Genomic DNA, 12708 nt, shown 5'->3' with positions numbered 1-12708 from the left:
ATAGGATAACTGATCAGTAAATATTAGGCAGCCATGAAAACTTTAGCTATGAAGATGATGCAGCAACACAGGAAATATGTATGGCATAATATCTGATGAAAAAAGGAGAACATGTAGTTTCACTGTTAAAAGTCCACACATAAGGGAAAAATCACATGAAACGTATCAAAATGCTCAGAGTGGTTATATTAGGAAGGTAGCCACATGAATGATTTCTTTTCTTTCCTTTCATTGCTTTTCAGATTGAGTAAGATTATTTTTAATGACTAAAAAAAATTACAACTGGATTGTATGTAGTGACTACTGCATTTTTCTTCTCAAATCTCCCAAGAGTTTGGATAGAGTCACTAAATAATCCCTCAGCCTCAGGTCACTTCCTTTCTTTTCTGACAGAATTGGTTATTAGATTAGATTAGTGAAATGTTATAGACATAATATATCCTGACTTCTGCTTAGCATTTAATAAATCTTTGCTTTTGGTTAAGTTTCTTTGGGTCATAATAACAAATGTGCTCAGATTTGCTCATGCAAAGTGTGAATCTTGGGGAACAGGACCATTGTATATAATCCAAGGGAGGAAGTTCAGCTGAGGACAGAAATCAGTGACTAGTATGTGATGAAGAACCAAGGCAGATACCATCTTTCAGGACCATGTGGCCTCTGGTTCTTTCTATACGTCTGCTGATTCTTTCTCTCTCTCCTCCTTCACACTCAAAACCTATCTTCTCAGCTTCTCTGATCCACATGGTGCAAAAGGCTGCTCACTCTCATAATCAGATTTCCCCCTAGCTCTAGCCCTCTAATCAAATGCTTAGAGACCCAGTATTCTAATTTACATTCAATTTTAATTCCTAGGAGAGAAAATCCAATTGATCAGTGAGTCAAGTGTTTACCCCAGCTTTGATTTTGGCATTGGAGGTGGGGGTGGGGAATGTATAAAATAAATTTGGCTGCAAAGGGGCCACCCTTGGTTGAGGAGAGGGTTTGGAGAAAGGGGCCTTGGTTTGGCAGACAACTTAAAAGGTATTTACCACTTGGGTTTTTTATTAATTTATTGGACTGTGCTGAGTCTTCCTTGCTTTTGTGCAGGATTTCTTGAGTTATGGCGAGCAGCGGCTACTCTTCGTTTGGTGTGTGGGCTTCTCATTGTGGTGGCTTCTCTTGTTGTGGAGCATAGGCTCTAGGCGAGTGGACTTCAGTAGTTGCTCAGTAGGGCTTCCCTGGTGGCTCAGAGGGTGAGGAATCTGCCTGCAATACAGGAGACCCAGGCTCGATCCCTGGGTCGGGAAGATCCCCTGGAGGAGGGAATGGCTCCCACTCCAGTATTCTTGCCTAGAGAATCCCATGGACAGAGGAGTCCGGTGGGCTTAAGTCCAAGAGCCAGACACGACTTAATGACTAAATCGCCACCACCAGGCTCAGTTGCTGTGGTGCATGGACCTAGTTGCTCAGTGCCATGTGGAATCTTCCTGGACCAGGGACTGAATTCATGTTCTTTACTTTTGCAACTGGATTCCCATCCACTGCGCCAATGGGGAAGTCCACCACCTGGGTTTCTCATGAGTCCTCAGCATCAAGCTGGAGAAACAGGAGTTGGTTGAATACATAAGAAGGTATACTGTAACTGGGTAAATGACCACACCCACAGAAGATAAATCAGTGACACTCTGCCTAAGATTTCTGGAGAAAGTGGCTTTCAGATCTTATGAGTACATCTACGATAGCTTCCAGTAAAGGCTCTATGTAGGCTCTGTCCTGATCAACATTTTTTCTTAAAGTCTTGAATTCCTTAGGCCTGGGGAATTTGTGTTTCCATTTTCCCTAACATTCTTAAATCTTCTCTGCCTTCACCCCTGTCTGCATGCAAGCGTGCTAAGTTGCATCAGTCATGTCCAACTCTTTGTGACCCTTTGGACTGTAGCTCACCAGGCTCCTCTGTCCATGGGATTCTCTAGGAAAGAATACTGAAGTAGGTTGCCATGCCCTCCTCTAGCAGATCTTCCAACCCAGTGATTGAACCTGCACCTCTTATGTCTCCTGCATTGGCAGTCAGGTTCTTTACCACTAGGGAAGCCCCTGGGAAGCCCCCACCCCTGTCTACTCTCTGCTAATGATAGACTTTTTTATTTTTAATTGAAGTATAGTCGATTTATAATGTTAATTACTGCTGCATAGCAAAGTGATTCAGTTATACTTTCTTTTTAAATGTTCTTTTCCATCATAGGATATTGAATATAGCTCTCTTTGCTATACAGCAGGACCTTGTTGTTTATCCATTCTATGTATAAAACCTTACATCTGGCTAACCCAACCTCCCACTCCACCTCTCCCCCAGCCACCTCCCTCTTGGCAACCACAAATCCATTCTCTATGCTAACGACCGACTTCTTAACCAGTTGAGAAAAATAGAAACAATCAGAATCGTTTATCACCAAGCCTAATGATTTATCTAAATCTGGACTCGTATAATCGTCCAAAAGCAGAGACATTACTTTGCCAACAAAGGTTCATCCAGTCAAGGCTATGGTTTTTCCTGTGGTCATGTATGGATGTGAGAGATGGACTGTGAAGAAGGCTGAGCGCCGAAGAATTGATGCTTTTGAACTGTGGTGTTGGAGAAGACTCTTGAGAGTCCCTTGGACTGCAAGGAGATCCAACCAGTCCATTCTGAAGGAGATCAGCCCTTGGATTTCTTTGGAAGGAACGATGCTAAAGCTGAAACTCCAGTACTTTGGCCACCTCATGTGAAGAGTTGACTCATTGGAAAAGACTCTGATGCTGGGAGGGATTGGGGGCAAGAGGAGAAGGGGACGACAGAGGATGAGATGGTTGGATGGCATCACTGACTCAATGAACGTGAGTCTCAGTGAACTCCGGGAGTTGGTGATGGACAGGGAGGCCTGGCGTGCTGCGATTCATGGGGTCGCAAAGAGTCCGACACGACTGAGCGACTGATCTGACCTGATAATCGTCCTTCCCTCTTATACAACAGGTGAATCATCTCTACCCTACCTTGTGCATTGATCCCATCTTCCCTCACCTACTTAAGAACCCGGCTTCTGCAGTTTTCCCATTTGTACGCTACATCACCAGTTTCTGTCCTTCTACTGTATTATTACCATAATCATACAACCATGCTATAATATAAAAAGAAATCAGCCCCCACAAATTAGAGTTATGTCATCTAGACTGCCAGTTAGCTATAATGTTAAACTATCAGCAGACCAAAAAACCTTTATGGTCTGATCCTCTTGAACAAATACTGTGTCCCCTTTGAGAAATGTTTTAGCAATCTTCACAAAGTCTTTCCAAATTTGTTAAATGATGGTCAACACCATGGAATAATATGCAATGTACTTGTTCCACTGGGGTCTTTCAGGATTTGAGTCTAGTTGTTAGTAGAAGCAATGAAAGAAGAAATGATATGGGTCTTGAGGAGAATCAGCATTCATCTGCAAAGCACCTACTTCAGGATAGGTCATTACAGGTTCTTCAGGCAAGGGGACACTAATCTCCAGACAGTTTGATGGATCAGATTGAAACGGAGCAGGACCATATGGTCCTTGTCCCCTAACCATGTCCTCTGCCTGCCTTTTGCCTGTGGAAAACATCAAAGAATAAGTTTAATCAGAGAAGTGAGAAGTGCTGAAACGTAGAGTCATCAAAGGAGACTAAATAATAATAATGTAGTCATTAAGAATAGTCAAGGACCTTTAGTTCTTTTTCAAGGACTATAGATAATATTCTGAGCCACATCCTGTGAGCTGTCTTATAGATACCAAAACACCAGGTGGAGAAATTAACTACATGATGACCAGACTGTACCCAGGACTTGAGCTGCCACAATTCCAAGGACTGACTGAAAAGAAAAGGGAACAAGTGCAGCCCGGAACTGAAGATTAACTGTACCTAAAACAACCAAAATGGCGCTAGTCAGACCACTGATGACCAGCTGAAGACGCCTGTTAGAGATGACTGTGCTGTTTCTGCATGTAACCCCCTCAACTCTGTCTATAGAAGCTCTCACCCCCTGCTTCTCACGGGGGTAGTCGGCCTTTGGACAGATGTTCACCACTCTCCCCCACAAGTTGCTGGCACCTGAAATAAAGCAACCTTTTCCTTTCCACCAACCTGGCCTGTTTACTGGCTTTTGAGTGGTGAGCAGCCAGACCTCCCACACATACCCTTCAGCAGCATGATTCCTATTGCTGCTGGAACAAATTACTACAAATCTAGAGGCTTAAAACAACACAAATTTATTATTTTACATTTCGGAAGATCTCATTGGGCTAAATAAGGTGTCACATGGCTTCATTCCTTTTGAAAGCTTTAGGGGAGATTTTCTTTCCTAGGCTCTAGGGGAAATGAATGTACATTACTGGCTTTTCTCAAAGCCAATAGTGAACCTTCCTACTTTTTGTATTTCTCTTTCTGCCTATGACCTTTTGCCTCTTGTAAAGATCCCTGTGATTACACTTGGCCCACCTGGATAATCCAGGATAATCTTTCCAGTAAAGGAGCCTTTATTTAATTAAACTGCACAATCCCTTCCACAATCCCTGCATTCAGCTGGGAAAGGTACACCCAACTGAATGCTGAGTTCCAGAGAAAGACAAGGAGAGACAAGACGGCCTTCTTCAATGAACAGTGCAAAGAAATAAAGGAAAACAACAGAAGGGGAAAGACTAGAGATCTCTTCAAGAAAACTGGAGATATCAAAGGAACATTTCATGCAAAGATGGGCACAATAAAGGACAGAAATGGGAAAGACCTAATAGAAGCAGAAGAGATCAAGAAGAGATGGCAAGAATACAGAGAATTGTACAAAAAAAGATCTTAATGACCCAGATAACCACCATGGGGTGGTCACTCACGAAGAGCCAGACATCCTGGAGTCTGAAGTCAAGTGGGCCTTAGGAAGCGCTGCTGCCAATAAAGCTCATGGAGGTGATAGGATTTCAGCAGAGCTATTTAAAAACCCTAAAAGATGTGCTGTTAAAGTGCTGTCCTCAATATGTCAGAAAATCTGGAAAACCCAGCAGTGACTACAGGACTGGAAAAGGTCAATCTTCATCCCAATTCCCAAGAAGAGCATACTAAAGAATGTTCAAAGTGAGTGAAGTCGCTCAGTCATGTCCGACTCTGTGACCCCATGGACTGTAGCCCACCAGGCTCCTCCGTCCATGGGATTCTCCAGGCAAGAATGCTAGAATGGGTTGCCATTTCCTTCTCCAGGGGATCTTCCTGACTCAGGGATCGAACCCAGGTCTCTCGCATTGCAGGCAGATGCTTTAACCTCTGAGCCACCTAGAGTAGGTAAGAATGTTCAAACTACTACATAATTGTGCTCATTTCCCATGCTAGGAAGGTTATGTTCAACCACCCTAATAGCAGAAAGCCAAGAGGAACTAGAGTCCCTTGATGAAGGTGAAAGAGACTGAAAAAGTTGGCTTAAAACTCAACTTTCAGAAAACAAAGATCTGATATCAGGTCCCATCACTTCATGGCAAATAGATGGGGGAAAAAATGGAAACAGTGACAGATTTTATTTTCTTGACTCCAAAGTCACTGCGGATTATGATTGCAGCCATGGAATTAAAAGATGCTTGCTCCTTGGAAGAAAAACTATGACCAACCTAGACAGCCTATTAAAAAGCAGAGACATCACTTTGCCTAGTCATGATTTTTCCAGTAGTCGTGTATGGTTGGGTGAGTTGGACCATAAAGAAAGCTGAGCACCAAAGAATTGATGCTTTTGAACTGTGGTGTTGGAAAAGACTCCTGAGAGTCTTGGGCTGCAAGGAGATCAAAGCAGTCAATCCTCAGTTCAGGTCAGTCGCTCAGTAGTGTCTGACTCTGTGACCTGATGGACTGCAGCATGCCAGGCTTTCCTGTCCATCACCAACTCCTGGACCTTACTCAAACTCAAGTCCATCGAGTCAGTGATGCCATCCAACCATCTCCTTCTCAGTGGTCCCCTTCTCCTCCCGCCTTCAATCTTTCCCAGCATCAGGGTCTTTTCCAAGGAGTCAGCTCTTTGCATCAGGTGGCCAAAGAACTGGAGTTTCAGCTTCAGCATCAGTCCTTCCAATGAATATTCAGGACTGATTTCCTTTACAATTGACTGGTTGGATCTCTCTGCAGTCCAAGAGACTCTTAAGAGTCTTCTCCAACACCACAGTTCAAAAGCATCAATTCTTTGGCGCTCAGCTTTCTTTATAGTCCAACTCTCACATTCATACATGACTACTGGAAAAACCATAGCTTTGACTAGATGGACCTTTGTTGGCAAAGTAATGTCTCTGCTTTTTACTCTGCTGTCTAGGCTGGTCATAGCTTCCAAGGAGCAAGCATCTTTTAATTTCATGGCCACAGTCACCATCTGCAGTGATGTTGGAGTCCAAGAACATAAAGTCTCTGTTTCCATTGTTTCCACATCTATTTGCCATGAAGTGATGGAACCAGATGCCCTGATCTTAGTTTTCTGAATGTTGAGTTTTAAGCCAACTTTTTCACTCTCCTCTTTCACTTTCATTAAGAGGCTCTTTAGTTCTTCTTCACTTTCTGCTATAAGGATTATGTCATCTGCCTATCTGAGGTTATTAATATTTCTCCCAGCATCTTGATTCCAGCTTGTGCTTCAACCAGGCCGGCATTTTGCATGATGTACTCTGCATATAAATTAAATAAGTAGGGTGACAATATACAGCCTTGACATACTCTTTTCCTAATCCAGCCCTAGGACAGAAGCAGAAGATATTAAGAAGAGATGACAAGCCTACATAGAAGAACTATACAAAAAACATCTTCATGACCCAGATAACCATGATGATGTGATCACTCACCTAGAGTCAGACATCCTGAAATGCAAAGTCAAGCGGACCTTAGGAAGCATCATTATGAACAAAGCTAGTGGAGGTGATGAAATTCCAGTTGGGCTATTTCAAATCCTAAAAGATAATGCTGTGAAAGTGCTGCACTCAATATGCCAGTAAATTTGGAAAACTCAGCAATGGCCACACGATTAGAAAAGGTCAGTTTTCATTCCAATCCCAAAGAAAGGCAATGCCAAAGAATGTTCAAACTACTGCACAATTGCACTCATCTCACACACTAGCAAATGCTCAAAATTCTACAAGCCAGGCTTCAACAGCACATGAACCGTGAACTTCCAGATGTTCAAGTGGGATTTAGAAAAGGCAGAGGAACCAGAGATCAAATTGCCAACATCCGTTGGTTCATCGAAAAAGCAAGACAGTTTCATAAAAAGATGTACTTCTCCTTTATTGACTACGCCAAAGCCTTTGACTGTGTGGATCACAACAAACTATGGAAAATTCTTCAAGAGATGTGAATAACAGACCACCTTACCTGCCTCCTGAGAAACCTGTATGCAGGTCAAGAAGCAACAGTTAGAACTGTACATGGAACAACAGACTGGTTCCAAATTGCCAAAGGAGTACATCAAGGTTGTGTATTGTCACCCTGCTTATTTAACTTGTATGCAGAGTACTTCATGCAAAATGCCGGGCTTCATGAAGCACAAGCCAGTCAATCCTAAAGAAAATCAACCCTGAATATTCACTGGAAGGACTGATGCTGAAGCTGAAGCTCTAGTACTTTAGCTACTGGATGTGAAGAGCTGACATTGGAAGAGACCCTGATGCCGGGAAAGATTGAGGGCAGAAGGGGGCGACAGAGGACGAGGTGCCTATATGGCATCACCGACTCGATGGTAATGAGTCTGAGCAAACTCTGGGAGATAGTAAAGGACAGGGAAGCTTGGCCTGCTGCTGTCCCTGGGGTTGCAAAGTCAGACATAACTTAGCTACTGAACAAGAACCTTGAGTCTGAGCATCAGAGGACTCCCAAATCTGGTGTAAGGAGGTGATTGTTCTCAGGCAGCTGGTACAGGATGAGGCATATCAAATAACTCAGAGCCACTGCAAGAAAGGCCTGGCTCCAAACAGCCCCAGGACAAGAAACTCATTCCTAAACCTTTGAGGCTTTCAATATTTGTTAGTTGAACCCTAACCTGAAACCCCCAACTCGTCTATATTATGTTCTCTTTCAAGAATTATTCCCTTGAACTGTAGCTGCTAAAAACCAAAGGGTCTTCCCTGGCGGTCCCCTGGTTAAGAGTCCAAGCTTCCAATGCAGGGGCTTGGGTTTGATCCCTAGTCAGGGAACTAAGATCCCACATGCTGAGCAGCAAGACAAAAAAAAAAAAAATTAAGTAGGACAACCATAAAATTAGTTAAAAGAAACTTACAGGTAGTTTATGAAGCAAAACCTGCTATTATTTGGCTTCAGCCTTGGAAAACAAAGACGTCTGGAGGATCCAAGATGCCAGAACTCAGTCGAAGTCTGGATAAACCCTATCCACAGCAGTTAACCAAAATTTCACCCCAGGGCTTCAGAAAGGGGCAGGTAAAAAAGGAAAAAGTACTGAATTTAATGAAAATGTTCATCTTATTTTTTATGGGAAATGTTATTAGTAACTCAATTCTTGGTTTTATTTGCAATGATCCTTTGCTGTATCAAAGCGTGTTTTTCTTTGTAGAAAATGTCACTTTAGGAAAAAATACACTCATATGACCACACATAAGAAACACTTTATTTGGAGATTAGCCTGTTATCAGCAGAAATCAGTGGTGAGAGGCCCCTCATGACAACCGCCTTCTGACTCATTTTCCTGCTACCATTCCACGGTCCATACAACATCCAGAATGATCTAGATTACTTGAATCCAGATTATCATTATCTGGATTCTTCTGGCCACTTTAAGTGAGGTCACATCCTCCCCCTGCTCAAAACCCTCCTATAGTTTCTCATCACATTGATAATTAAAAACGAACTGCTAAGTACTGGAGCTTACAAAGTCCTGGGTGACCTGGTTTCTGGGTCTCTTTTAGGGATGCTCTATTATGCTTTCTTGCCTTCATTCTGTTCATCCACGTTGGTCTCTATTGCTCACTGAAAGTGCCCAGCACAGTTCTTTGTCTTGTAAAGCCTTCCCTGAGCTATGTGTACGACTTTCTTCCTCACCTCCTTCAGGGTTCTATTTAAAATAGTACCTCCTTGAAGGGTCTTCTCTGAACACTGTATCTAAAACAGCACAAAATCAGGACTTCCCTGGTGGTCCGAGGGCTAAGACTCTGAACTCCCAATGCAGGGAACCTGGGTTCGATCCCTGGTTGGGGAACTAGATCTCACATGCTGCAACCAAGAGTTTGCATGCTGCAACCAAAGCCAAAACAAATACATACCCTGTCCCTGTGTGCGTATTTAGTTACTCAGTTGTGTCCAACTCTGCAACCCTATAGACTGTAGACCGCCAGGTTCCTCTGTCCATGGAGTTTTCCAGGCAAGAATACTGTGGTGGCTTGCCATTTCCTATTTCAGGGGATTTTTCCCCACCCAGGGATAGAACCCAGGTTTCTTGCATCTCCTGCATTGGCAGGAGGTGTCTTTACTGCTGTGCCACCTGGAAAGCCCCTATTCTATCTCTAGCACCTTGCTAATTCTTCCTATCACTACCTAAGATTATACTACATTTTGCCTATTGTTTGTCTCTTCCACTAGAACGTCAGCTCCATAAGATCAAAGACGTCTGCTTTGGTCACTGTTACATTCCCAGTGCCAGAAATGTACCTTGTCATGGGTTACATGGTTGAATGTGAATAAATCTAGCTTTAATAACCCACCATTAATGTTCTAAGAAGCATTTGGATGAATGAAGACATATTTTAGAGGTAGGAGTTGGTGACTGATTGGAGATGCAGGGTGAAGGTGGGGGCGGTATCAAGGATTCCCTGATTTTTGCCAGGAGCACACCAGTGGGTGGAAGCGTCAGTTACCAAGACAAGAAGGAAGACCAAAGAAGCTGATTTGTAGGGAGGGTGAGCTCAGTTTTGTACACTTAAACCTTGAGGTGCCTGTGGGACAACCATGTGCAGAAGTTAAGTAGGCAGTTGGATATGGGATAATTCCTTTTTAAAATTGTTTGAATCTGTTTTGAGCTAGGCTTTAACTGAATTAAAAGGCACCCTACTGACATCTCTGTGGTCAAACATAACTCAAACTCCATGACAGACTTGCTAAAGCTAAAATCTGATAGTTCACAATGACAGGGACTCTGTTTCCTAAGTGCAAAGAGAGATTCCTGGTAACCAAGAATGATGATTGAGAATGTTCACTTTTTGGGCAAATGGTTGCTAAGTCACTTCAGTCATGTCCAACTCTGTGCGACCCCATAGACGGAAGCCCACCAGGCTCCCCCAACCCCAGGATTCTCCAGGCAAGAACACTGGAGTGGGTTGCCATTTCCTTCTCCAATGCATGAAAGTGAAAAGTGAAAGTGAAGTGTCTGAGTCATGTCCAACTCTTCGCGACCCCATGGACTGCAGCCCACCAGGCTCCTCCATCCATGGGGTTTTCCAGGCAAGAGTACTGGAGTGGGGTGCCATTGCATTCTCCAGGGCAAATGGCTACTTCACCTAAAATCACAAGCGAATTCTTTAAGAAAAAGCTTAAATCTTCCTGAGGCTGTCCTGCAAATGAGTAAATGTTCAGCATGGTTGCAGCAGAGGCTCAACTATGTGTACCTTGCATAAGAAACGGGTTCTTCTTGCACTTTCTTCCGGACAGTTTATTCTAGGTTGTTGAACGGAATGTGTATTCCACTTCTGAGCACAAATTTGCTTACTTCATTTGTAGAGTGTATTTATTTATTTAAAAAATTTTTGGGCCATGCCACACAACTTGCAGGATCTGTTTCCTGCCGGGAACTGATCCTGGGCCAGGGCGGTGAAAACCTGGAATCCTAACCTGTAGAGTGTATTTAGCAGATTAAAACTGTGATTTCTTAAGTGTGTATATCCTGTTCTGGATAAAAGTGATTTGTTTACAATCTCAAATGAACTCTTTCTTAAATACTGCAGTTGTTCCTGCAGGTTTTGCTTCATAAATGCTGAATTCAATGACGCGCTAACATTTCAGTGTGCTATCTGAAACACTGGGAACCTCCTGAGGCATGGAATTTCTGATGTCAACACAGAGAAGGGATACTAGTTTTCCACAGGGCTGGCACCAGTCTAACTTACTGCCAATACACAATCTTCAGCCACTTAAACATTAAACTCTTACCAATGACTATGGAATACAAATTTGGTTTTCCCTCTTAAGAAATTTCGTATGTCAGCAAGTAGTTTGAGGAAGTGATTTTATGCCAGAGATTGAGATGGTTCAGTTCAGTTCAGTTCTGTCACTCAGTCGTGTCTGACTCTTTGGGACCCCTTGAACCGCACCATGCCATGCCTCCCTGTCTATCACCAACTCCCAGAGTTCACCCAAACCCATGTCCATTGAATCGGTGATGCCATCCAACCATCTCATCCTCTGTCCGTCCCCTTCTCTTCCTGCCCTCAATCTTTCCCAGCATCAAGGTCTTTTCCAATGAGCCAGTTCTTCGCATCAGATGGCCAAAGTATTGAAATTTCAGCTTCAACATCAGTCCTATCAATGAACACCCAGGACTAACTTCCTTTAGGATGGACTGGTTGGATCTCCTTGCAGTCCAAGAGACTCTCAAGAGTCTTCTCCAACACCACAGTTCAAAAGCATCAATTCTTCAGCGCTCAGTTTTCTTTATAGTCCAACTTTCACATCCATATGTGACCACTGGAAAAACCAGTGAGATGGTAGTAAGAGACTTTTAAGTCTCTGGAAGAATATTTAATTTACCCAAAAGATCCTAAACCTAACAAGTTGCCATTGAATAATTCAACCGGCAGTTAGTTTACTATGTGTGCATATGGGCATAAGGGAGGAAGGGGGCTTAGAACACATATCTTTACTCTCCAGAAACTCAGGGTCTAGTAAAGTCACATATTTAGAAAAACAGAAGAAAAGATAGAGATTGTGACAATGTATGATTAATTCTACCTCAGGTAGTCTGGGAAGGATTCACAGAGGTAGAAACATTTAATTGGAGTTTTGAAGGACAAACAGGAGTTTTACTTGGCAGATAAGGAACATAAAGAAGTAGAGTTGAAGTTAAATGAGTTCTAAGAGGAATGTTGGGTGGATGTGGGAGCATACGATGCAGAGATCTGGACCACAATATGTAGGGGTATGAGTTCTAAGGCATCATATATACTCACATAACACATAGTAAAAGTGTTAGCTTTAAAATCATTCCTAGGTTTCCTGGAATTTTTAATATCAACTCCAAGAACTCCTAGAGAAGGAAATGGCTACCCACTCCAGTATTCTTGCCTGGAGAATCCCATGGACAAAGGAGCCTGGTGGTCTACAAGTCCATGGGATTACAAGAGTCAGACAGCACTTGGCAAGTAAACCACCAAGAAGTCCAGAAGATACAGGGCTATGTGTGAATTAAAATAAACCTTTTGGGCGTCTTTTACTAAAAAGCAGGCACGCGAAAAGCTGTCTGAAGAGCAAAAGAATCCTCCCTTTTTAGACAGAAGAGATTCAAAAGACACCCCCTTCAGATGATCTTCTTAGTCATCTCTAAATTGGAATATTGGGTTTGAACACAATACTCACTTTCTTCTTGGCTTCTTTTATTTTTTTGGCCCATACGGCTGGGCATCTGGGATTTTAGCTCCCCGACCAGGAATTTAATTCCACACCACCTCCCCCACCACCCGCGGCAGTGGGAATGCAGTCTTAACCACCGAACCA

The 12708-nt window shown here is 43.0% G+C and overlaps 1 long non-coding RNA gene across 1 annotated transcript; it reads right to left on the bottom strand.

The window, feature by feature from the left end:
* Nucleotides 1-981: 981 nt before the first annotated feature.
* On the bottom strand, nucleotides 982-3592 carry LOC129658045 (uncharacterized). Its single transcript, XR_008717241.1, has 3 exons — nucleotides 3468-3592; nucleotides 1501-1578; nucleotides 982-1248 (listed from the first exon to the last, which is right to left on the bottom strand). It is a non-coding gene; the product is annotated as an uncharacterized LOC129658045 (long non-coding RNA).
* Nucleotides 3593-12708: the final 9116 nt, after the last annotated feature.

Source organism: Bubalus kerabau, chromosome 7, assembly GCF_029407905.1.
Source record: "Bubalus kerabau isolate K-KA32 ecotype Philippines breed swamp buffalo chromosome 7, PCC_UOA_SB_1v2, whole genome shotgun sequence".
Lineage (NCBI taxonomy): Eukaryota > Metazoa > Chordata > Mammalia > Artiodactyla > Bovidae > Bubalus > Bubalus kerabau.
The sequence above is the reverse complement of the archived record's forward strand: the minus strand, read 5'-3'. Positions and strand labels throughout refer to the sequence as shown.